At 40.3% G+C, this 24,208-nt stretch overlaps 1 protein-coding gene and 1 long non-coding RNA gene across 16 annotated transcripts in view; one reads left to right on the top strand and one right to left on the bottom strand.

Annotated features, from left to right (window-relative positions):
* The window catches only part of Anks1b (ankyrin repeat and sterile alpha motif domain containing 1B), a 1,165,904-nt gene that overhangs the window by 417,919 nt on the left and 723,777 nt on the right, over positions 1 to 24,208 (bottom strand). The gene's annotated exons all lie outside the window — the stretch shown is intronic.
* LOC134479657 (uncharacterized) overlaps positions 1,256 to 24,208 on the top strand; it is a 37,995-nt gene continuing 15,042 nt past the window's right edge. The window contains exon 1 of the long non-coding RNA XR_010053209.1: positions 1,256 to 1,497. This is a non-coding gene — a long non-coding RNA (uncharacterized LOC134479657). The remainder of the gene's footprint in view (positions 1,498 to 24,208) is intronic.

The raw sequence follows: 24,208 nt of genomic DNA, 5'->3' as shown, positions 1-24,208 counted from the left end.
GTTTTTTGTTTTTTGTTTTTTGTTTTTTTTAACAAATACTGATAAAGTACTTCTTGTACCCAGCATTTGGTTAAGAAGTAGGGAGAGAGATTTGAACGTCCCTGTCCATTGTGCAGTTTAGAGCCTCAGGAGAAAACACTAGTTTATCCCCGAGAAGAGAGGCCCTTGAGAGTAGAGGGATTAAAACCCAGAAACGCGACTTATTATTGTGACCAAAAAGAGAGGGGGAAATGTCTTAGACAAAACACGGTCTGCATCAGTAGGTGTCATTTAGCAAAAGATGAAATAGTCAAGTTAGGGAAATGCTATGCCAGCGCAAAGGCTGGATTTGTTAATTTGGAGAACAGCATTTGGAGAGAGTGGAAACTTCTAACAAGGACTGAAAAGAAAGGAGCTGATTGGTCCCTCAGAAATGTAGTAAATATTGGTTAGATACTGGAGTGACTGACATGATAAGAATCTTCCAAAGAATGTGTCCTTCCAGTAATTTAAGCCATATGCATCAGAAGGCAGCACCTACTATGTGTTCAGACTCATCTATGTGCTGTGGTCTGCATGTGTTCCCCAAATTTATTTGCCAGAACACAGTCTCCAGCATAACGGTGTTGGGAGATCAGGTCATGGCTCCACCAGACTGACTGGCTTTGATATTAGAAAGGTTTGCGGGCGTGGGTTCACTCTCTTCTGTCACGGGGAGAAAAACATCACGTATGCTTTCTGCCATGTGAAGACATAGCCCGAGGGTCTCCTCAGATACTGGATGCCAGCCCTTCAATCGTGCTTCCCCGGCTTCCAGAACTGTGAGGGAATAAATTGCTGTTCTTTATAAATTACTCAGCGCTCAGGTATCTTGCTGTGGCGGCATAAACCGTCCTAGGATAAAGCTGTGTCTCACTGTGTGAAACAAGTAGCAAACGTGTGCTGTGTGGTTACTGTGGTCTGGCTCCGTTCTGGTTCTACCACGTCTACGAGCGCCTTTTGTTTACACAGCTACCTTACGTGTTAGACCTACTGCTATCGGGGCCTTTCTAGGAAATAAGACACAGCATCGTTATAAATAACCTGATGTCACCATTTAGCCTTGAACCCTAGGAACCTGGCTGAGAGGTTTAGCATTGTTTACTCTGCTTCTCCGCTCCGGAAGGTGGACTGGGACACCTGTACTTTTGCAGACGTGGCCCCTCACCTGCACGAAGGCCAGCTTGTTTATTATTGTCCTTGTTCCCATCATCTTTAAATGATTCCTGGCCTCTTTATCAAGCATTGAAAACAGAAGCAGGTTGGAGAGGGCTAAGTCCTATCCCTTGGGTATTTTTGTTTGATGCTAACAAAGGGCTTTGTTGCGACTCTAAGATTGCAGCTGCTCTATGGGCTTAACCTGGGCACACGGAAGGTTTGCCACACACTGCTGCTTACACTGAGGGGTCGAGGGAGATGGCTTCCTCCGTGGGACCCAGGATAACGTGGAGGTTGAGAGCTCAGGCTTCCGAGCCAGAGGTACTTGGATTTCAATCTGCCTCTTCTCCACTCTTTCAGTATTTGCTGCTATTTTTGACAGCGCCATAGAAAAGGTAGCATTCCACTTGGACAAATCCCTGTGGGCATACTGTTTTTTGATACCGTGAAAGGGGGCACGTCACCTATCTATCTTGTCGTAATATCTGAGGTTGCGATGAAATAACGTGTGTGAGAGAAAGCACCGTGATACAGAGAGACGATTTCAATGCCGGGGATAAATTATCCTTACTGCCAAGAGAATATACCCTTGGGTTTCATTTAGTCCCCCCAACCAAGTAGATTGGTCTGGAGCCATCAGGTCTTTTCTTTGCCTCATTCCCTTTGTTTTCAGCAGACAGAAATGCATGGGGTGAGCTGGCAGGCAAATAACAGAGGAAAGCTAATTGTATGGTGAACTGATCGCAAGGCCTGAATGTGTGATACTCTGCCTTTGTCTTATTGAACACAGCCGAGTCTCCAGCAGCCATCAGACTAGCCTTTGGCACCCATCTGAAGGTGTGGCTACAAGAAACGGAATGAGACTGGGAGTGCCTAGGGAAAAAAATGGTTTCTTTTTAAACTCCTGGTTTTGTAAGGGATCAATAGTATCATCACATTTCAAATAAAGTCTGGCAAATTTTTTTTTTACTTAGTCTGGTAAAAGAGCACGCTGAACTTTTATGAAGGCCGCGCCCACATGTGGGAGAGAGCTAGCACATTGGGTTAGCAAGCAGTGACCTGTATGTATGCATGCCAGATTTCCTGTCTCATATCACACAATTCGGGCATGAGAGCTGGGATCGAGCAATGCTCACCCCTGGACGGCGGTGTAGGAACAAACCCGACACTTTTATTTTTATCTGAAAAACAGCACTTTCTGTTTTTTTCCGATCCAAAATGTCCTCCAGGCTGAGATGTATAAACTACATACATCGGGAAAGGCACTGGACCTAAAGACTGGGGGCTCCTTCTAAGGACAAAAGGATAGCCTGGAACAAGAAGCAGGGGTCAAAGGCCACAGGAGGAGAGGGATTCGTTATTCCAGGAACTCTGACATGCTGTGGGTCAACAGAACTCAAGATCCTGGAAGCCCAGGCTTAAATAGGAGAAAGCTCTGAGATCAGACATTGACGTTTAAATGCTAACAGGAGTCAGGAGCTATGATTTAATTTTCCCTTAGGCCTCACATTTTATTTGAACTAAAAACTTCATAGGATGCTTAAGAAATACCAGCCTTTACTAAACAGATCTGACAACTTATGCACTGGGGTATGGTCTAAAATAGGAAATGGAATTTAAGCCTAAAATGCTAAAATCTTCTGGCAGACAACAAAATTATTCATATAGGCTGTACCTGACTGGGGGGGAAAAGCAGTAATTCAGTTGGTTTCATTTTGTTTTCCCTTCTTTTAAGGAATCTTGCCAATGTCTACTCATTGCAGAGAAGGAGATGCTTAGAACATCAGTGTGCCCAGGCCTCCCGGGTGGTAGCCTTCGGATTAAAGCCAAGGGGGAAAGGAATGGGTCCTGACCTTAAGGCTCTTCTAGGCTGGTAGGAATAGAAATATCGTGCAGAATGGAGAACGCGGTGATGGGAAGGTGTGGAAGGCATGTAGGGAGCGTAGGAATGAAGGAACGGTCTAAGTTTGGTTTGAATGGAGGGATTCCAGAGGAAGGAGATCTGATCTGCAACTGGAGGGCTCTGTAGGAATTTGTGAAGCCAGTAGAAGGACGGTAGGTGCTCGCACAGAGGAGCCGGCATGAGTTGGTATATTCCAATAACTAAGAGACCCAGGTTGCTGGAATTCAAAGGTTTTGTGTGCCCATGTGAGGAGGCATATACAGGCACCAAACTGGCTGGACAGGCAGACAGAGCATAGTTCAGGGACTTGTGCATCGAGACAAAAGCAGCCATTTTATTTCCTGGTAACAAACATATGATCAGACTTTTGCCATGCAGGTATCGTTTAGTGCAGGGGTTCTCAGCCTTCTTGATGCTACCTACCGCCATTTAATACAGTTCCTCATGTTGTGGTAACCATAGAATTATTACATTGGAACTTTATAACTAAGTTTTCTACTCTTATGAACCACATTGTAAATATCTGATAGGCAGGATATCCAACATATGATCCCTGTAGGGAGTCACAAGGCACAGGTTGAGAACCACCAACTTAGAGGTTGGGAGTGACCAAATAATGCAGAGAAGAAACCAGAAATAGGTAGGCAGAGGAAACCTAAGTTCTCCTTCATGAAGAGCTTAGAGATGACCTAACTAAACACTGGGAAGTCTCTAAAGCAGAGAAGATACATCCCCAGTCACTTAAAAGCTTCCACAGCGATTCCATCTGCTGTGAAAGGTGCCCAGTCGGCCATGCTTCACCCCCTCCCTGCAGAAGTGAGGCCCGAGGGCCAGTTTTCCCATAGAGAGTCTTTTTGCCTAATATTGGTTCAAACCTAGACAATAGTCACAGCAAATGAACATTCACTGAATGTCGGAATGACAATGCTAAAATTTGAGGTGTCCGGGTATCCTGCTCGTGAACTGCAAAGCGATGAGAAAGTCTTTAATACACAAGTTTATATAATACGATCTTGAAGAAAACTCAAGATACTGATAAATATGGAAAGCACTTAGCAAATAGTAGACACTAGACATTAATGAAAGTCATAATAATCTATCATAACAATAGCCACATGCAGTTACAGTGTACTTAACTATAATCAATATATATAATACATGTATTCACGTTAATGATCCCTTCTTGAATTGGAAACAAATTCATATGTGTCTTTTTATGAGATAAATGGAAATTTGGATTTTGGAAGGACCCATCACTGAATTTGCGGGTTCATATTAGAGCATCTATTGTTTTCAAGTAAATATGTGTGAGGGTGATTTGTTTTAGTTGCTTGATAAAGGCAGCTGATAAATCTGTATCTTCTACTGAGAAAAGAATCAAAAAAAATTTTTTTAATCTCAGTGTTAATGCTGATGAGTATTTCTTACTGAATCCTTGAAAAACCAGTTGTAGGGGCTGGAGAGATGGCTCAGTGGTTAAGAGCACTGACTGCTCTTCCAGAGGTCCTGAGTTCAATTCCCAGCAACCACATGGTGGCTCACAACCATCTGTAATGGGATTCGATGTCCTCTTCTGGTGTGTCTGAAGACAGCGACAGTGTACTCATATTAAATAAATAAATACATAAATAAATACATAAATGAAAAACCAGTTATAAATGGCTGGTTCTACTCTTTTCTATCAATCTTCAGATTTTTTTGGGTACAGTAGAAATTTTGAGGCCATTGTAGCCTCAAATCTGTGTGGTGTTTTCCTACAATTTCAACAACTTCATACATAGAAATTTTAACCTTTTCATGTTGAGCAGTGGTTGAAAATTATAATATAAATCCCAAATAACAGGAGACTAGAGCTGGCTTACAAGTGTTGAATGAAAACACCAGAGCATTCTCATCCCATAACAAAAACATGTAATTAGGTAATTTAAAGTATACATTGGGACTCACAGTGACTCAAAGTTATGGGAGTTAACAAAAAAAAAAAAGAACTTTTCTCCCTGTTTTCCTTAAAATTCGGTGCTACATCTGGATTCCTGTCATAGATAGTTGTAGGCACTACCTAACCTTTGCCTGAAGGTGTTATCAATCAATTTTCTTGGGGGACTGGTCTCTTCACTTTCTCTCATTTCTGGCCCTCGGGAAGAGGTTTTTGAATACCATTTTCTGATGGACATAGAGCTCAAATGTGGTGGGGAAGGTTGGCTTATGAAGGTGACCCACAGATCCTTGCTATCTAGACCCCTCCTTTTCTCCTTCTAAGCATCAGAGCACCTCAGTCTTATGAAGATGTTATTTCCGTCATTAGACTACAAAATGTTGGCTTCTGGCATTCCAGAAGACCTTCCCTCTCACCGTCTTGGTTTTAAAAAGGTGGGATAATGAGACACATGCCAAGGAACTCAGGAAACTTCCACCCAACAGCCCCTGGGAAATGTGGTCCTCAGTTGAACTACTTAAAAGGAACTCGGTTCTGCCAACAAGCATTTAAGTAAGCTTGCAAATGATTTTGTTCCCCCCGTGGAGCCTTCGGATGAGCTCCCGGCGACTGCCAACACATTTGATTAAAACATTTTGTTTGGAGGAGATAGTCTGCAGAAGGAACCTAGTTAAGCAATGCCTAGAATCCTGGACCATGGAAACATTGACATTAAGAAAAATATGTGTTATGTTACAATGCGAATTTTGTGATACATTGTTTAAAAAAGCAATGTGCACCATACATCTGGCCATTATTTGTAGATGTTTGACATGATCTAAATTAGAACAATGAGTTAAACATCAAACAGGAGAATTGTATTATTGTCCCTCCCCCTACTGCAGAGGAGGAGTGAAGCTGTAAGGTTTAAGCTGGAAAGATATAGGGCTGGAGGCATTAGCAGTCTTAGTTGACCCACTTGGAATCTGAGAAAGGAGCTAGCATAGACCAGTGCAAGGGATGAAAGGGATGGGGTTCCTAAAAATATCATAGGGAGCTGGGCAAAAAGGCTTCCCTGGAAACCTGAATTCCATTGGACATATGTAAATACGTACCTTCTTCATAGTCTATAAATACAGATAAATACTTAAATAAGTATCCCAACTCATTTGAATTGGAAGATCATGCCACATCATTAAATGATATCTCATTCCACATCCTGAATTTATAAACAGCATTTTAACCGCTGTATAAAACGGTAATTCGTTGTTGGTAGCTCTAAGTGGACTGGTGGTCAACAAAGGAAGTCTCCACTTTGGAACTACTTTGACTTTAAAATAAATCGAAAGCAAAATTAAAAATCAACTCGGTAGCATGTAGGCAGTTGATAGAGTCTTGAGAGTGAATAGCACAGCGCTGATGTTGTTTTAGCTGCTGTAGATTCTAAAGTCATTGTATATTTTGGTTTTAAAAAGAATATACAGGGGGCTGGATAGATGGCTTGGCAGTTAAGAGCACTGACTACTCTTCTAGAGGTCCTGAGTTCAGTTCCCAGCAACTACATGGTGGCTCACAACCATCTGTAATGAGATCTGATGCCCTCTTATAGTTTGTTTGGAGACAGGTATAGTGTACTCATATAAATAAAAATAAATCAATCTTTAGAATATACAGAAGGCTGGAGAGATGGCTCAGTGGTTGAGAGCTTGTGCTGGTCATCCAAAGGACGTGGGTTCAGTCCCTAACATCCAAATCAGGACATTCACAACCACCTGTTACTCTGGCCTCCACAAACACCTGTAACAACATGCACATACCTACCCACATGCAGACACACAGCTTACATGTGATTAAAAATAATCTCAAAAAAAGATATTTAACAAAAGAGTCAGTGTTTCAAAAAATGATATACAGATACATTTCCTGTCATGTTGCTGTCCATCGTAACTTATTTAGTCAGTCAAATAACATTCTTAAGTTCTCATGACCACTTAGAAAAGACTTAATAAATTGTAATGTAGTTGCATTATGGGAAAATTATTATCAGAGTTTAAAACAGTATATATATATATATATATATGCATATGTTTCCAATTTCAAAATGATTACCCATTTAATGGAATTTTGCATGGATTATTTTGTCTTGAGCTTCTATTTTATTCTTTCTGTCTATGTGCATGTGTGTGTACACATGTGAGCATCAGTGTGGAGGCCAAAGGCCAGCCTTCGAGGGCTTTCTGTCCATTTTGTTTTCAGATGCCTCTCACTCTCCTGGAGTTCCCCGAGTGGGCTCGGCTGTTGGGCCACACATCCACCTGTCTCATCTCTTCTATGCTGGGATTACAAGTTCACACTGCCATGCCTAGCTCTTTTATGCATGCCCTGGGGACTGAGCTAATGCCCTGTTTTGTGTGGCAAACACTTCCCTATCTCTCCAACCAGTCTGCTTTACTCTTTATTTCTTTTGATAAAGCTTTCCAACGTGGAACTGCTTTTCATATCAAAATTAATTATCCCTATCAAAATTAACTGGCGTGCAAAATGCGTGCATCGTATTTTGTTTACTAGCCAAAATATGAGGACCCATTCTTGTCACCTTGTATAATTTAAGGTCCCATGAAGCTTGTCATTGGCATATAGAACAATACAAGGAGTGTCTCCAGTTATTGTCATATCTACCTTCACTTACTATTTCCTTTTTTTTTTTGACTGACCACACTAACTTGGAAATAACTTTGGACACATCATTACCCCATAGACAGTAGATAGGGAAATTAGGAATTCAGATCATGGCTATGCAAAATAACAACAAGGCTGCTATTTTGTAGTTTTAGATATGCTTGAAATAAAATAGTAGGAACAAAGATTTATGAAGTCCTGTCACGTTCAAGTGCTAGTTCAACTATTGACCCCCAAACCAGGCATCACTTCAATTCATTCCTCTTAGCCATCAAGGACTCAACCTCATATCAGGATAATAAATACAGTGCTTTAGCATGACAAAAGAATACTAAGGGGACCATGTAGAAAAGGAGGCTAGCAATAAAGCAGACCTTAGGTTGTGACATTCATCACAGGACAGCAGTGATCCGGAGTCAAACATACATTATGAATGCCTTGAGGAAGATGTTAGCTTAGACCTCAGGGCAGCTATCTACTTTAAGGAAAATGCTGAAAAGACAAGCAGTATATCATTTACCTAATGATACTGATTTATACTGATATAAAGGAGCTCGAACAGTACCATTCATTTGTTTTCCTCCTGTCCTTGACTCACGGGGCATTGTGTAGTGGGCCATCTAACCACTAAGTTCGGAAAACTTTACAGAGTAAACTTTACAAGGTAAAGTGCAAGGTTTTAGCTGTGTGACAGCGTGCAAAGTCGCAGCACAACTGTTTTCTAATCTACAGGAGGATCAATCTGAGGATCTACATTATATGCTGTTGAGTGATTCAGTTGGATAATAATTAGAGCACTGTTTGGGATATAATAGTTCCCCAATAAACATTTGATTTAGCGGCCCAATACCACATTACTACCTTGATGACTGTTACCACTAAATCATCACCATCATTTGGCATGAAAAATTCTTCATTTTTTTGGGCACACTCATTCATAGTTCATTCTTTCTTGGTTAAGAGAAGGCCTTCTATAGGACACGGTGAAACCTATTACTTTGTAGGATAACCTAAAAATTTACCTAAGAAAGGGAAAAGGCTAAACACACACACACACACACACACACACACACACACACACACACAAATTACCTGTCTCGCAACCTCTCCTCTCACTGTTTCTACTCATATTCTCCTTACCTCTGTCATCACTTGTGTCTATGTGGTGACAATTTTGGAGTTTTGATTTCTTTGAAAAACACAAATATTATAAGAATATGGTCTTGTTTTAATCCCAGGTGTGGGATATAAGACTGCTGCAGACTGTCCACTCCACAGACACTGCCTACAATTTGCCTTGTGCTCTAGTGGAGGCATGATTTTGCTGTCGATAGTTGCCCCAATTGTGTGACCTTTGGAATTCTGGGGACTTTTGAGAAGGTACATAAATGTCAAGGCCCCGATAGTTAGGGGTGATTGGTTGCTGTTGGATGCGGTTGGTCGTGGTTTGTTAAGTAGTCGTGTGCAAAGAAGAAGCAACAAGAAGAAAGTAGATATCCTGATGTCAAAGATCAATCTCCCAAGGAACTCAGTGTCTCTAATTATCAGGAAGTTGTCTAATGATAATGTTACCCCATTTCTGACCCCTGACTTTACTCATTGTTTCTTCCCTATCCATTTTTTTTCTCATATCTAGTGTTAGGGAGTTGAAAGGGTGGAAGAAAAGGAGTAGAAAACGGAGGAAGAAAGAAGGGCCCATAAACTAGCAAAAGACAGGCTACATCTCATGGTCCCATTTTATTAATCCCCAAATGTTCTTCCAGCTCTTCTGCAGTTCTTTCTAGAATATTTTCACAAATAAGTCACTTCTTCCTATGAAAGTATATTTTTATTTTCGTGCCTGTTACCTAGAACTTTTCACTTTGTGTTTTATGTGGTACCACATTAAATTTATGTTCATGCTACATATCTTTCACGAGACTACACATTCAGACAACGGAGACCATGCCTTTACCATCCCCGCCTTATGCAGTTCCTAGCAGAAAGTGCAACTCATTGAACAAAAATGTCCTATACAAATATTTTACACATGAGAATAATCATGATACTCTGTTATATTTTTGTTTTGGTTAGAAAACAAAAAACTCTCCCAGCCAACTGGTCTAAGTAAGCAATGTTTATTTTTCTGAACAGGTAAACAGAGAGGCTCACTGTTGGGTGTTTACTGCACAGAGATCCATGCTGATCATTGGATTTCTTGATTTTTTTTCCCAAGAAAGGAGCTGATGCCTGAAATTGTGGGGAATTCTTACAGGTCAGGGAAACCATCACTTCACTCTATTACATTCAAAGAGTGAAGGCATGGTTTGAAAAGAATTAGCAATTTAAAATGAGACGTGAAAGGATCAGGACCCAGAACATGATACTGCAAAGTGGAGTGCTCTACACTGAAAGAGGCTGGAAGGGCCAAGCAAAGGTTCCTTAACATCCCTTGCTTCCCTTTTCTATCTTGCATTCTATCACGTCCTCCTTCATGTGACAGAGAGGAACAATTGTCACAGAGTCGAGACAGACCTTCTTAAGGCTCGAAGTTACAGCATTGGCTCAGAACCCTTTTCTCTAACTACATTCTTACATTCACTGGACCTAAGCACCAAAACACAGCTTTCCTTGGGTCTTTATCTTTGAAGGTTCATTGGTGGCATAAAACTTTATTAGATCTGTTTTATTTTATTTTTTTCCTTACTAACTGGTCTTTTGTTGTAAGTGTATCATCCATAGACCTTGTGATAGGAAAAGAAAATTCTTACTTTTTCTTCCCTACAAAGGGGAATCTTGTGTGTGTGTGTGTGTGTGTGTGTGTGTGTGTGTTTTGTTAGTCTTAGAAGACTGTCATTTTTCAGATTAACGAACACCCAATCACTCAGTAACCTGAACTCTGTGTTCTCATTGTTCTAAGGGATTTCAGCCTTCATTTGGACAATGACCCAGGAGACGTAACTCTTAAAGCCTCAGAGAAAAACATTTTTTTTTAAAATAGCAAGTGAATTAACAAAGGCATTTTCCTTTGGCTTTTCCTTTAAATGGACAAGATAAATCACAACCACCTCCACATCGCCGCTACCACCATTACCACCACCAAGATGGTCTTCATAAGAGAAAATATTCTTTTTCAGAATATTCGCTAATTTGAATTTGGAAGATTAAAATTTAAGTGCAGCGAGTGTGAAAAAAGAATCCTTTTAAAGAGAACATTTTCACTGAGTATATGGAATGTTTATAAAAGAATAAAACATCTACATCAGAATCTGAAGAATGTGCAGGCAAAGACAATACAATGGTCTTCATTACTACTGCTGCTTTAGATGATTTCGGTCTCATTGGGCATAGAAAGAAAATGTGGAAAATAAACAATTGGGTTTAGGCTAATGCAATTTTCCCAAAGCTTTAGCATTTCTATGAAATAATGGAAGGAATAATATGAACTCAAGTTCAGTGTTCAAGGAACTTTGGAAAATAAAGACACAGGGGATTAAGTAATTTTCTTTTCTGTCCTTCCTTCCTTCCTTCCCTTCTTTCCTTCCTTCCTTCTTTCCTTCCTTCTCTCCTTCCTTCCTTCCTTTCTTCCTTTCTTTCTGTTTTAAAAACTTAAGTCCTAATTGTTATTATGAATCTCTAAGGAGGACAGAAACAAGAATTACTGTGGGCTTACAAATTTTTTAAACTTAGGATCTTATTCTTTTCTCCGGGGAATTTCTGGAGGGGTCTCTCTCTCTCTCTCTCTCTCTCTCTCTCTCTCTCTCTCTCTCTCTCTCTTTCTCTCTCTCTCTCTGTGTGTGTGTCTGTGTTTTTCTGTGCACAAATTAATATATAAAGCATGCCATTTATTATGTAATTTTATTGCATGACAATAATTCAGTCAAATATTTTACTGCTAATATTAACTTTGCTTATTTTCTTGCCTGAGTTTAGGAAAGTATCTAGACCTCTCTTGCTTTAGTCATATCTTTATATCTAAACATGAACATATATTTTCCTGAAAGGTTCAATTATAGTTAATGTACATCATGAAAAGTATTATTAGTAAATTAAGTTAGGATCATATAACCTGGGCTTTAAGCTTACTGTATAGACGAGGGTGACCTTGAACTTATCCTCTTGTTTCAGAAACCCTCTCTTGGACCATAATGAGCCCTTTGCTACCAACTCCATTATCAGACCACCTTGAAGGACTGAAACTGTATGGATGATATTTTTTAATTCCATGCCTAAGTACTCATGTGTCTATGCAATGGAAAATTAAAATATCCAGAGCATAGTATCATATATAATAAATAATTTACCAATGAAACCTAAAAGGCACAGGCTTGAGATGAAAGGGGTTTAACCATCTCAAAAGGATGCTTTCTAAAGAAGAGGGATGGTCCTAATGTGTCTGTTGTTTAAATCTGATCATTCAATATACAAATATTGCTTTAACTTGCTTTATGGTAAAGCACTATGCCCAATATCAAGATGATAAAAGCCTTGGATATGACAATACTTCTTTTCATTTGGGTTGCAATTTCATGGAGTTGTAAAAGTATACTCACAAAATAATTAAGGTATATCAATATCATATATTAATAAATCATTCAGCCATGAAAGCCTAAAATATTGGAAGACTAATATGAGAGAGAAAGGAAATAATTTCATGAGGGATGTGAGATATGAACTTTACCTAGAGTGCTGGAATGATATTCATTTGAAAGAAAATGGCTTCCATAGGCCCATAGGGAGTGACACTATTAGGGGGTATGGCCTTGTTGGAATGGGTGTGGATTTGTTAGATTCCCCAGTGTGTCACTGGGGGTAGGCTTTGAGGTCTGAGATGCTCAAGCCAGGCCCAATGTAGCACTCTGTTCCTGCTGTCTGCTAACGTGGTGCAGAACTCTCAGACAACTCTCCAGCACCCTATCTGCCATCATATATCTAACCATGATGACAATGGACTAAATCTCTGAACTGTAAGCCAGCTCCAATGAAACATTTCCCTTTATACGAGTTGCCATGGTCATGGTGGCTCTTCGCAACAATAAAACCTAACTAAGACACTTGGATTAGTCCTATTTAAGGTCACATTTATTTCTGAAATAAAAAAAAAAAAGATTCAGGGTGCCAAGCTCATAGAGGAAATGTTTCCTGGGATTGTAGATTCTAATCCCAATTCTGAAAATCACCACTCTGTCTCCTAAAGTTTCAGCTTTCTTATTTGAAGACCGTGGCAAATAACGCCCAAGGTACTGTTAACAGGAACGCCTATGGTTGTCATGATAATGGAGTCTTTATGCAGAGTCCTCAGCCAGTTTCATCAAACCCATCAAGATTTAGTGCAGAGCACCATTTACCATTGCTTTCAGTAAGCATTTCTTCCGTAAGGGACTGAACAAATAGTGATGGACGTTAGAGAAACCCGAATCTCATTATTCACTACCAAGCTCTGCGATCTGAATAGAATCACCTAGATCTTGCCAGCTCAGGCTTCTTATCTCTATAAAAAGGGTTAAAAAAATTATCCTTATGTCTAAAAACCTTATGTCATTTGTGGTTAAATGGAAACAATTTCAGTAATGTGCTTTGCCCAATGGCCAGCACATACTTTTCATTACACAGATATCTTATAAATTACACAATTGGAGAGTGCTCGGTGGGTATAAAGGATGGCAATTCTGTTAATAAAAGAGCTGCCAGTAGAACAGAAAAAGCAGCGTTCAACGTGCAGCTATAATCTGGTGCTTTTGGTTTGACAACAGCGTAAGAGTTAGGAAGCTAGAGAGAAACAGTCTCTAACTGATAATTCATAAAGAGCTTAGATTATGATACCATTAAAACGCAAATAAGAGAGGCACAGGGGCTCGCAATGCCTATTAAGCCTCAGAAAGCCGAGTAGAAGGACCAGCTCGGACTTGTTATTCCAGTGGTAGGTAGAGCTTAGCAGTGACCTGAAGAAGGGATTTTGACAACACTCCCTTAGTCCGTTTTCTACATCTATAACAAAATGTCACTTCCCGGATAGACATAAGCGATAGGAGTTCATTTGTTTGATGGTGCTGGAGGCTGAGAAGTCTGGGATGATGGTACCACATCTACCGAGGGTCTCTTGCTAATCATCACCCATGGGAAAGCATCACACCTTTGACGGGGACATACAGGAGTGGGAAAGCAGGAACTCAGGCTTCATATGGATAGTCCTTCTGGATCAGAGACTTGCTCCTGTGATGCTGTAGGTTGTTTCAGAACATGAGTGTCAGGGACACATTCAAATCCGAGCCTCATTTATAAATTCGTAACTGGTTTCATGTTCTGGTAGGAGTCTGTAAGAAGGTTGGACACGGAGATGTTCGAGGTAGCACTAGGATTCTGAGATGTACTTATTCACTTTGATAGGAATATTAGGTTAAAATGTTAAAATATGAGCTTAATCTCTAGCACTACAGTGGAAATAAAGTTAAGTATTTAAATAAAAAAAAGGAAACAATACAAGTGTCTGTTATATTTTTCTATTCTCTTTGAAGCATTCTTATTTAGGGGAGAGGAGGGTCAGTATATCAATAAAATATTCAGATTACATAGTGAAAATCTATTTGCTTTTCAGACCATCAAGCTGTTGGCAGCACATCAGTTACTTAGGTTTTGATGAGCCAACTATCTAGAAGGTGTGCTCAGTACTATTAAATACATTGGTAAAATATTTTAAGTGCCACTTTAATTACTTTATTCTAGTGTGTGTAAGGGGACTACATGAGTACATGCAGACAGAGCTCAGAGAATGTGTATAAGTTGGCTCTGTCTCTGCCATGTGGTCCTGGGGGTGTAGAACTAAGTGTGCCAGTCTTGGTGTTAGGCACCTTTATCCAGTCGCTGACCCTTCTGATACCTTACTAAAGTTGTATTATCAGCATTAAAACCAGAGCTGTGTGCATAATTATTTTTTTAAGCATTTGCAGATAGAAGTGGGCTCACATCCAGTCACAAAAGATGACCACTGCACAAGGCATCCGTGAAAGAAGTGCTCTTAATATCACATTTTAAATAATTGGAAAATGTATTGAAACATATTTTGATGAAACTAAAGTGTGACACAAACCATCTGTGAATAATATAACTTGCATCTTTTTAAATTCTTTGGCTATATATTATAGCTACTCTCAAGCAAAAATAATTACCAAATTATTCTAATAGTTCTAGTCCCCAAATCATTAAAAAGTTTTGCTTGTCTTTAGTGTTTAGCATATAATTTAAGGAAAGTACTTTGAAAAGTTTTATGTGACATTTAATATAGTAGTCCCATATAGCGCTCCATTCTTACACTATTGCAAGGTAGACGTCTTAGGTTTAACTTTTTAAATCTTTCTTCTTGGCTAATGTATCATCAAATTCTGTTATTTCCTAGTTCTTCAGATCTGACTTTCCCTTTGAATCTCATTACTTACTTTATCCCTGGAATAAGTTAGAGAAAGCTTCACTCTCCTTCTTCCTTGCATATAATAGTTACAGAGAATGTAACTATTCTTACATTGCTACATGTTCTCTATCTCAGAACATAATACTCGAACAACTGAGAAAAAAACCCCAAAGCAAAATGCCATCCTAATTTTAACAGTCTCTCTTGTCCAAAGCATAACCATTAATAGGGTTCTCTACACCCTGTGCCTGAAAATAGGTCATAAGATCCTCCTTCCAGACGGATCCTAACCTACAAACCGAGGACAAAAAGACTCTGAGCGAACAACCTGCCTAAGCTACCTGTAATTATTACATTGGATTACACACCAGTAGAAGAATTTTAACTCAGTAACATGGCTACTCTGGCAAGGGATGATATCCAAAGAAAGACCTTCTAGGTCTGTGTGATCTGACTGGAATATAGATACACCCTTAGTACACACCCTTAATCCCTCTGACTGGAATATAGCAGGTTACAGTCAGAAAAGGAGAATGAGCCACAAGATTAGAAGAAATAGTCTGAGTTAGTTTATGGCCAAGCAGAGCAATTCAGCGAGAAGCCAAGAGAAGTCAGTTTGAATCAGTCAGCTCGGAGAGGAGTTTGAACCAGAACAGCGAGTTGAATCAACTAGCAAGAAGGGTTCAGAAAGAACCAGGAAGGGTGAGCATATTTAGCAGTGAGCCACTGAGATGACAATTACATCTGGAGGATAAAAGTTACTTTTACACACACCCTTTCTTAGGCAATCATACTTATAGGTGAGAGCTGGCCCTTTTGATGATACTTAATCACAAAAATGTTCAGTTTCCCCCTAGGTCTTTGAGTCCCTATTTCTAAAAGCTATCCTGCCACATAAATCTCTTGCTAAATATATTTGTTAAGACTTTTTTCTTGTTTAGCCTCTTCTGGTACAGCAGTATTAGCCTTGAACCCCTCAGTGGGTGATGAAAATGATAACTTTCTCTGCCTTACAATGCTAATGCACAAGCGATGAATGAATTACTCATTGATTATCTTTCTAGTTTCCCTATCCAGCCACCAACTCTCTGGGTAATTCATGTAAGATAGATTTCCCATTTTTTTTCAGGTTATAAATGTGATGAAATCCTTTCTTAAAACATAAAACATATATTCAACTAGAATTCATCTATTCATGTGAATACTTATATGTATTTGAAAACTGAGCTACATTTAAATTAGGGTTTTATATTGAAAAAACATGACAGCATGCATTTGTTTAACATATCACATAAAGTTTTAATAATGGAGTGGGTGGTACCGACCATCTTCTGATGGCTTCAAGGACTATGTTAGATGTTATTGTCTCAGCAGTGAAGTTAGACCCCGTCCTTTCCTTCACATTGCTCCAAAACATGGATTTGACTATTAGACTTTTTAAGACAGAATTTCATATTTGATAAATTGCACTTTTTTCAGACCCTTAAGCTTATAAAACGATGTTCATAAGGAGCAAAGGAGAAAAATGGAATGTTATTATAGATCAGAAGAGATGTTCTACATTTTGCAATGTATTGGTGTTATTAGCATCCTGTCTCTAACACAAGGTTGAAAACATTGAGACAAAGGGAACAGGTATCAGGTTTTTTTTTTTTAAAGATTTATTTATTTATTATATATATGAGTACACTGTAGCTGTCTTCAGATACACCAGAAGAGGGCATCGGATCTCTTTACAGATGGTTGTGAGCCACCATGTGGTTGCTGGGAATTGAACTCATGACCTCTGGAAGAGCAGTCGGGTACTCTTAACCGCTGAGCCATCTCTCCAGCCCAGGTATCAGGTTTATGATATATAATACTATTATTTTATGTCCCTTTGGCTATTCTAATAGGAATTTTATTACTTCTAGGAAGCTGTCATCTTTTCGATTATATCCAAGATGTTAGCAGATAGGATGTCATGGCTGGCATTCTTTTTACAATCCAGGGGAGGAAAAAACATGCTGTCTAAGCTTGAGGATTGGGGCTGAGTGTGTGTATATACATGTGTTCAGGACACCATCCTCTTTTCTTTTGATTTATTTATAACTTTGAATATGGAAACCTTTCATTGAGATGAAGTGAGCTTCAGAGTGAAAGTGACGAAGCACAAAACATTCTCATAGTTTGCTCCACAAATGCTTTCATACCATGTTTTAACATTGTGCTGGCTAGGTCAATATATTAAGGGTAGAATCATGATCTTTATTTTGTCAAACACTTTACCTTTTACTTACTTAATGACTTAATTCTCACCAGCATAGCATCTAGCTAGACAAGCTACAGGACTCCAATAACAATCACGTCTAGTTTCTAAATCTACCTTCCTGGTGGTTTTGAACATAGACTTGTAAAAAAAACTCCATGCATAGGTGTCAAACATTGATTTTGTCAAACATGCTGTCTTCTGACTGGATCAAGCGAAAACACTTCCCAACGTGCAGCAGCTGCACAATCTGCTATATTTGCAACAAGGCGAGATTGGCAAGGATATAGAAGTTACTTAAGAAAGAACTTCACAGGGAGATGGAGCCCAGAAAGGAAATGCCACAGAGAGTGCAATGTAGGGCAAATTCCTATAGAGATCACAGAGAAACAGTAAAGGCTGGGCAGGGTTAGGTCAGCAGGAAACAGGACACCACATCTAAGAAACAGGAGGAAAATAAAAGAATATTTTTACTATTTCAGGAATGAAAGAAAGCTAACTGGTACCCTTTGCTCCTTCAGCAGGGGGAGAGGAAAGGCTGATGGCTCCTGAGAGTAAGAAATGATGATGCATTCAGTCACTTAAAAGTCATCGTCATAAAGATGGACTAGAAGTAAGGTCACTATAACTTTGAGTGGGAGATGAAATAAAAGGATGTAAAAAGAAAAAAACACATATATCATAATTTATGATTTTGATCTTGAGCTTGATATGTAAAGCTCACGAATGATAGACTATTAGGTAGCCAATGAAAACAGCATTTTTAAGGCTTTAAAATGACAGGGGAAATTGCTAAACAATATGGCATAAAGTAATGCAGCATGACATTATTGTCTGGAACGGAATAAGCCAGATTGTCAATAGCAGTTATTGTTGATGGGGTTTGTGGAGATTTTTATCTTCTTCATCTGTGTCTTCGATAAGAACAGGAGACAGAAACCTGTCATGTGGATAGAACAGGAACTCCAGAAAGCAGTGTCTCTGGCCAGGAAGATAGAAATGCTCCCATCAGAGACACTGACTGACTCATGTTCTGGTGTCAGCCTAAGTCAGACATGCCACAAGTGTTCCAGAGACACTGGAGATTGCCAGAACCCCAGTCCAGCCACCAGGATGGAAAGACACCTGGACATTTCACAGGTAGACCAGAAGGACTGACCGCTCAGCCCTCTTACCTCATCCCTGTTCCAGCCATAAGTTCTATGTTTCAAGTTCATTCTCTACTGCTGAACACATTTTTGGGAGGGAGGGGTTTATCTCAGTTTATGGTGTATCGCTGAGGGAAGCCAGGGCAAAAACTCAATTAAGAAAGAATGTAAAATAGAAACGATGGGAAAATGCTTCTTGCTGGCTCCAAGGCAGGATCATGTTTAGCTAGTGTCTTATATAGCCCAGAACACTGGCCTAAACAGTGTTGCTGCCCCTAGTAGACTAAGCTTTCTTATATCAATCAACAATCAGGAAAGCCCATCTTCCTCTCCTGCCACCCCCTCCCCACCCCAATACATGTACAGTCCAATCTGATCTGGAAAATCCCTCATTTGAGTCCCCTTCTCAGGTGATTTTAGGCTGTGTCTAATTGACAGTTCAGGTTAGTTGGGACATCCTATACTAAAGCTCCAAACTGGCCACTTGGTACAACTCATTTCTTTGGACAAGTTCTTGCTATACAGGAGGTCTTTCTACTTCTGGAGCTTCCACTTACAAACCTACAGTAACCCTCTTCCCCTTCCAAAAAAATCACTCTCCCTGTGACTGGTGAAAATCACTCTTCCAATTTTCCAGACAAAATTATGGGTCTCCCCCACAATTATATAACCATATAATTTTTAGCACTGTAATGCCTAAGCTAAGTCCTCCTGTGGCTAGAAAGCCTCCATTGCATCCAAGCACATCATTTTCCTTTGTTTCATAGTCATTTGTTAAATTTACTATTTTTGTGTGAGCATGTTTGTTTGTATACATGTATGTTTGAATATGCTTTGTGTGTGTGTGTGTGTGTGTGTGTGTGTGTGTGTATCACATTCCTAGTTTATGTGATACCCATAGATCAATTTTGGATATTTTCTCTTTTTCATCTGTTTCCACATTAATTTTCTGAGACAAGGTCTCCCACTGAGCCTGGAGATCACTGACTGTCTAGACTAGCTATCCAGGAAACCCTAGGAATCCTCCTATCTCTTGAATGCTGGTGCATGTCACCACACCATCTTTTTATGTGAGCGTTGGGACCTCAAATTCAGCTCATCATTATTATGATTTACCAACTGAACCATCTCCCCAAAACCCATTTGTTAGATACTGTACAATGTAAATAACTTTCATAGTCAGACATAGAAATAGAAATAGGTAAAGTGTGACTCCTAAACCACCAACAGTTCAATGCTAAATAGCTCATTTAAATAAGCCATACTAAGGGGTTGGGGATTGAGCTCAGTGGTAGAGCGCTTGCCTAGCAAGTGCAAGGCCCTAGGTTTGGTCCCCAGCTCCGAAAAAAAAAATAAGCCATACTAAGGTTACCAATTAACCATCACTTTGCTAAATTAAATGAATTCTTTTGCTTTTAATTTCTGGCTTATAACATATTAGGTACTCCAAGTTAAAATTCTTTATCCACCTGGCTCAACTAATTCTAATTTAGTCACTCCTCAGCTAAAACCTGGACAATTATTGTTATTGGTATGGATGTAAACTGTCCCTTGCAGGCTCATGTGTTTGCACACTTGAGCCCCAGATAGTTGTGCTATTAGGGGAGGCTATGGGCCTAGCTGGAGAAAGTATTGAGTGGAATGCTTTCAGGGCCTACTCTGTCTTTCCTAGTAGGCACCCTGGATGGTAACAAGTCATTCCGTAAGCATGTGAGGCACTCTGTGGCAGTCCTGGAGCCATCTCTACTATGATGACCATATTTGAATTGCTTCTCATCAGCTCTTCAGTCACAGGGAATGGGAAAAAAAGGAACAAGTGCTGTAGGATGATGTCATTATGCAGCAAGGCACAACCAGGATAAGGCGAAGCCTATCATTGGATGAGAAGGAATTGTAGGTGCAGAAAAGTCTAGGAAGGAGAGAGAAGGAGGAGAAATAGCCAGGGGAATCAAGATGGAGATGACGAGGGAGATGGTTCTGATCCAGGTGGTCTAGGTCAATTTTATCTTGTCTAAGTGGGCGGTTTCTATCTTTATTAATTAACAGTGAATTTATTTTGTGGATGTATCACAGATTGAGAATTTAACACATAAACCTGATTGTTGGGTTATAGTTTGTTGAGTCTTGATGTTACTGGGTAGCTGGGACCAGAGTTCCAAGCTGGTCAGGGTTGGCCAGGGTGACTATCAATGGAAGCAGAGAGACCACTGGGGCTAGGAGATAGCTAGGCTAACTTGGCATGGTGCCTCACTGGAACCAGCCACCCCTGAGATAAATCAATGTTAGTTCTATATGGCCCCGCAATACCAGAACTAATGCCAGGGAGCAACTACCCAGGTCCAAGAGTTCCAGAGGTCCAGTGTGGAACGGTGGTGTGCAGGAACCGGTCTTGCCCATTTTTAATTTTTACTACAACAAAGTACAGCTACAGCTGGTAACCACAGTTTTGGCAATGGCCGTGGTGGGTCTTTACCACTGCACGTGTTAAAGACTGCTGTGAAGGTATAAGTGATGCCTTGAAAAGCAGTAGATGCTTTGTGAAGGGGTGGTCAGGGATGCAGCGGGAGCTTGCTTTACAGGGCTGATCGTCTAGCTCTTCTCTGGGCCGTTCACTCTCAAAAGCTCTATGATTCACTTTCTGATCTTTCCTCAATAAGTAGTGATAGGCAGAAGAGTGGTCTCCAAAGATATCTATGCCCTACTGCTCTAGAAGACAAACAGTCCACTGCAGATGTGGTTGAGGGTGAAGCCTCTGAAATGGGGAGATTATCTTGGATATACTATGTGAATTCTGAAGAACAAAGACCTCTTTTCCCCCAAATTGTTCTAGATGTGGAAATGGCAGTGTGAGAAGGCCTGTACCCATCCCTGCTGGCTTTGAAGAAGGCTGAAGGGAGTCATATATCAAAGACCTTCAAAAGGGGTTAGAACCTGGAAAATGCAAGGAAACAGATGTCCTCTGTATCTACCAAAACTTGGCAGCGACTTTTATTTTACCTCGGTGAGACTTAGACCTTTGGACAAGTTACAGAACTAAAAGCTAATAAATATATATTGTTTAAGCCTCCATGTCTATGGTTACAACAATAATTAAGACAGCAATGGATGCATGCCATGCTCCGATAAGCTTTCCTGGCTTTTACACTCTGGCTGTTTCATATAAAACTTTCCCTTACTAACATACCTCATTTGATACCAGTCAATATGATGAACTATGACCATCTGCCTTAGTTATGGGTTTACTGATGTGAAGAGATACCATGACCAAGACAATCCTTATAAGGACAACCTTTAATTGGGATTGGCTCACAGGTTCAGAGGTTCAGTCCAGTATCATCAAGGCGGGAACATGGCAGCATCCAGGCAGACATGGTGCAGGAGGAGCTGAGAGTTCTACATCTTCATCTGAAGGCTGTTAGCAGAATACTGACTTCCAGGCAGCTAGGATGAGGGTCTTAAAGCCTATCCCCACAGTGACACACATACTCCACCAGGGCCACATCTATTCCAACAGGCTATACCTCATAATAGTGCCACTCTTTGGGCTAAAATAGAGAAACCATCACACCATCGTTCAAAATACAGCTGAACTCAAGTGTCAGCCCCTCTCTGAAGCTCCTTTGTTCCCATAGTCCCCCAGCACTGCAACCATTTCCCTCTGTCACATTTACGATATTACACGAATTATCCTGGAATAGATTTCTTCTTTTCCCCTGTGGGACTTTAAATACCTTTGATAACAGGGATTATTGTATTCTGCTTCTCAATGAATATCAAAGGTGAAGCAACACTGGTCATATTACCCAGTTTTAATAACTGCTTGAGAGTGCATGGGAACTCATTGCATTGGTAGCTCACTTTGACACTTAAGAGTAGGAAGGGTTATGTTGGAACTCAGAAAACCCTATCTCCAAATGTGCCCTGTTTAGCTTCCACGTCCAAAACACCCAGAGAGCCCCAAACAGCAGGAAAGGCCTTCCTATGAAGGTCCTCTACCTACCTAAGGACAGGGTCTGTCAAAGAGGAGTATAATAGGCTTCAAATCTTCTTACTGAAATTTCATTAACCAAGGAAGATTAAACTCAAACCACAGAGGACCATGGAACTGAGAAATCAAACGCCTGTCCCAGAGTCCAGAGGAGCTTTGTCCCAGATCATTCTCTGTTCCCTTGGCATATTCCTTTCTCCTCTATAAAAATGGCTTTCTGACCCTCTACGACACCCCATGGCTCTCATCCCCACTTCCTTTTCCTTATAAAGGGAGTATTTTGCTCCAATCATCTGGGCCTTGAGTTTCAAAATTTTGTATGGTAGTTCTCAGACAAACATGCACAACGCCAAATGTAGGTCTCTTTGTTCTGTTTACCTCTCCGTTGTATGTTTAATTACCAAATCTTCAAAGGGAAAATGTGAACTTCTTCACTGTCTGAAACTGGAAAATGTCCAACACTGAAAATAACACTGTAGATTTAGTTTCTGTCAGCACAAGAATGGAGGTCAACGATTATTAGATCAGTTGTCAAATACCTTGAAGACAGAGGTGCATTTTATGGTGTGTAAATCTTATTTAAATTACTGAACGGATCCTCTTGTGTCAGTAACTGAACTGGTAAGTTTACACATAGAACCACACTTTCTTGCTAAGGCAAAGCTTGGCATTGAACCCTCCTCACATGCGGACTTGGAAAATGTGGCCTTTGCTTTAACGGTATTAAGAAATGATTTCTACGATTATTGCCTGACTCTATGATTTACATTTACGGAGATGTGCGCTGCGTGGCAACTTCTGAATGGTTCCCTTGTCTGACCCCCTCCCATACCCGTGGGCAAGGTGTGTTGAATGGGCCTTGGTAATGGTAGCAATGTCTGGTTTCTTGGGTTAGGTCCATGAGTGCCATGGCTATGCTTCCCCCTCCATCATTTGAACAGCATGTACTGGAGCAAAACATCACCCTACTGTTAGGATGCTGAGAGGGCCTGGCGGAGGGCTGATTAAAGAAATGGAGTTTTCCAGCAAAGAAAACGATTTGCCACTGTCATTCAGACGGTTGTATCTGTGGCCATTTATTTGTTTATTCATAAATAGAAACTATTATCTATCATTGTGTATCGGGTTTTCTCCCATGAAATGGAATCAAGTGAGGTTAGGCTATAGCTCTGTTGAGACATGGAATATATCTTAGTTGGTGCAGGGGCTTTGGTATACAGGGGGTACAGCCCAGTCCTACAGGGGTACAGCTCAGTTGGTACAGGGGATACAGTTCAGTAAGCAGGAGATATAGCTCATATGATACAGGAGATTCAACCCAGTTTGTGTATTAAACCTTGGAGTCCCTAGGTTTAATCCCTCAAACCACATAAACTGGCGGTATAGACCTATAATCCCAGCACGCAAGGGGCTGAGATAGCAAAAATGCTTTAAATTTGAGGCTACATAGTGTGACTATATCTCAGAAAGCATGCCCACCGTAAAGGGGAAAATAAAAAAATCTTAAATATTTTGTATATTAACACATGATCAGATTTATGGTTTGCATCTTTTTCTTTTGGGATGTCTTTTGAGGGGGGTTGTTGAGTCAGGATCTCACATAGTTCTGGTGGCCTCCAATTCTTTATAGTAGAGGGTGACCTGGACTCCTGATCCTCTTTCTCCCTCCTCTCAAATGTGGAGATGACAAGCCTACAGCACCACACCAAGCCTCTGCAAACACTCTTGCCCTTTCTGTAATTGCCTCCATTTTGTTCTTTGCTATGC

This window comes from Rattus norvegicus, chromosome 7 (genome assembly GCF_036323735.1).
Source record: "Rattus norvegicus strain BN/NHsdMcwi chromosome 7, GRCr8, whole genome shotgun sequence".
Classification (NCBI taxonomy): Eukaryota; Metazoa; Chordata; class Mammalia; order Rodentia; family Muridae; genus Rattus; species Rattus norvegicus.
This window is presented reverse-complemented; position numbering and strand designations above follow the sequence as displayed.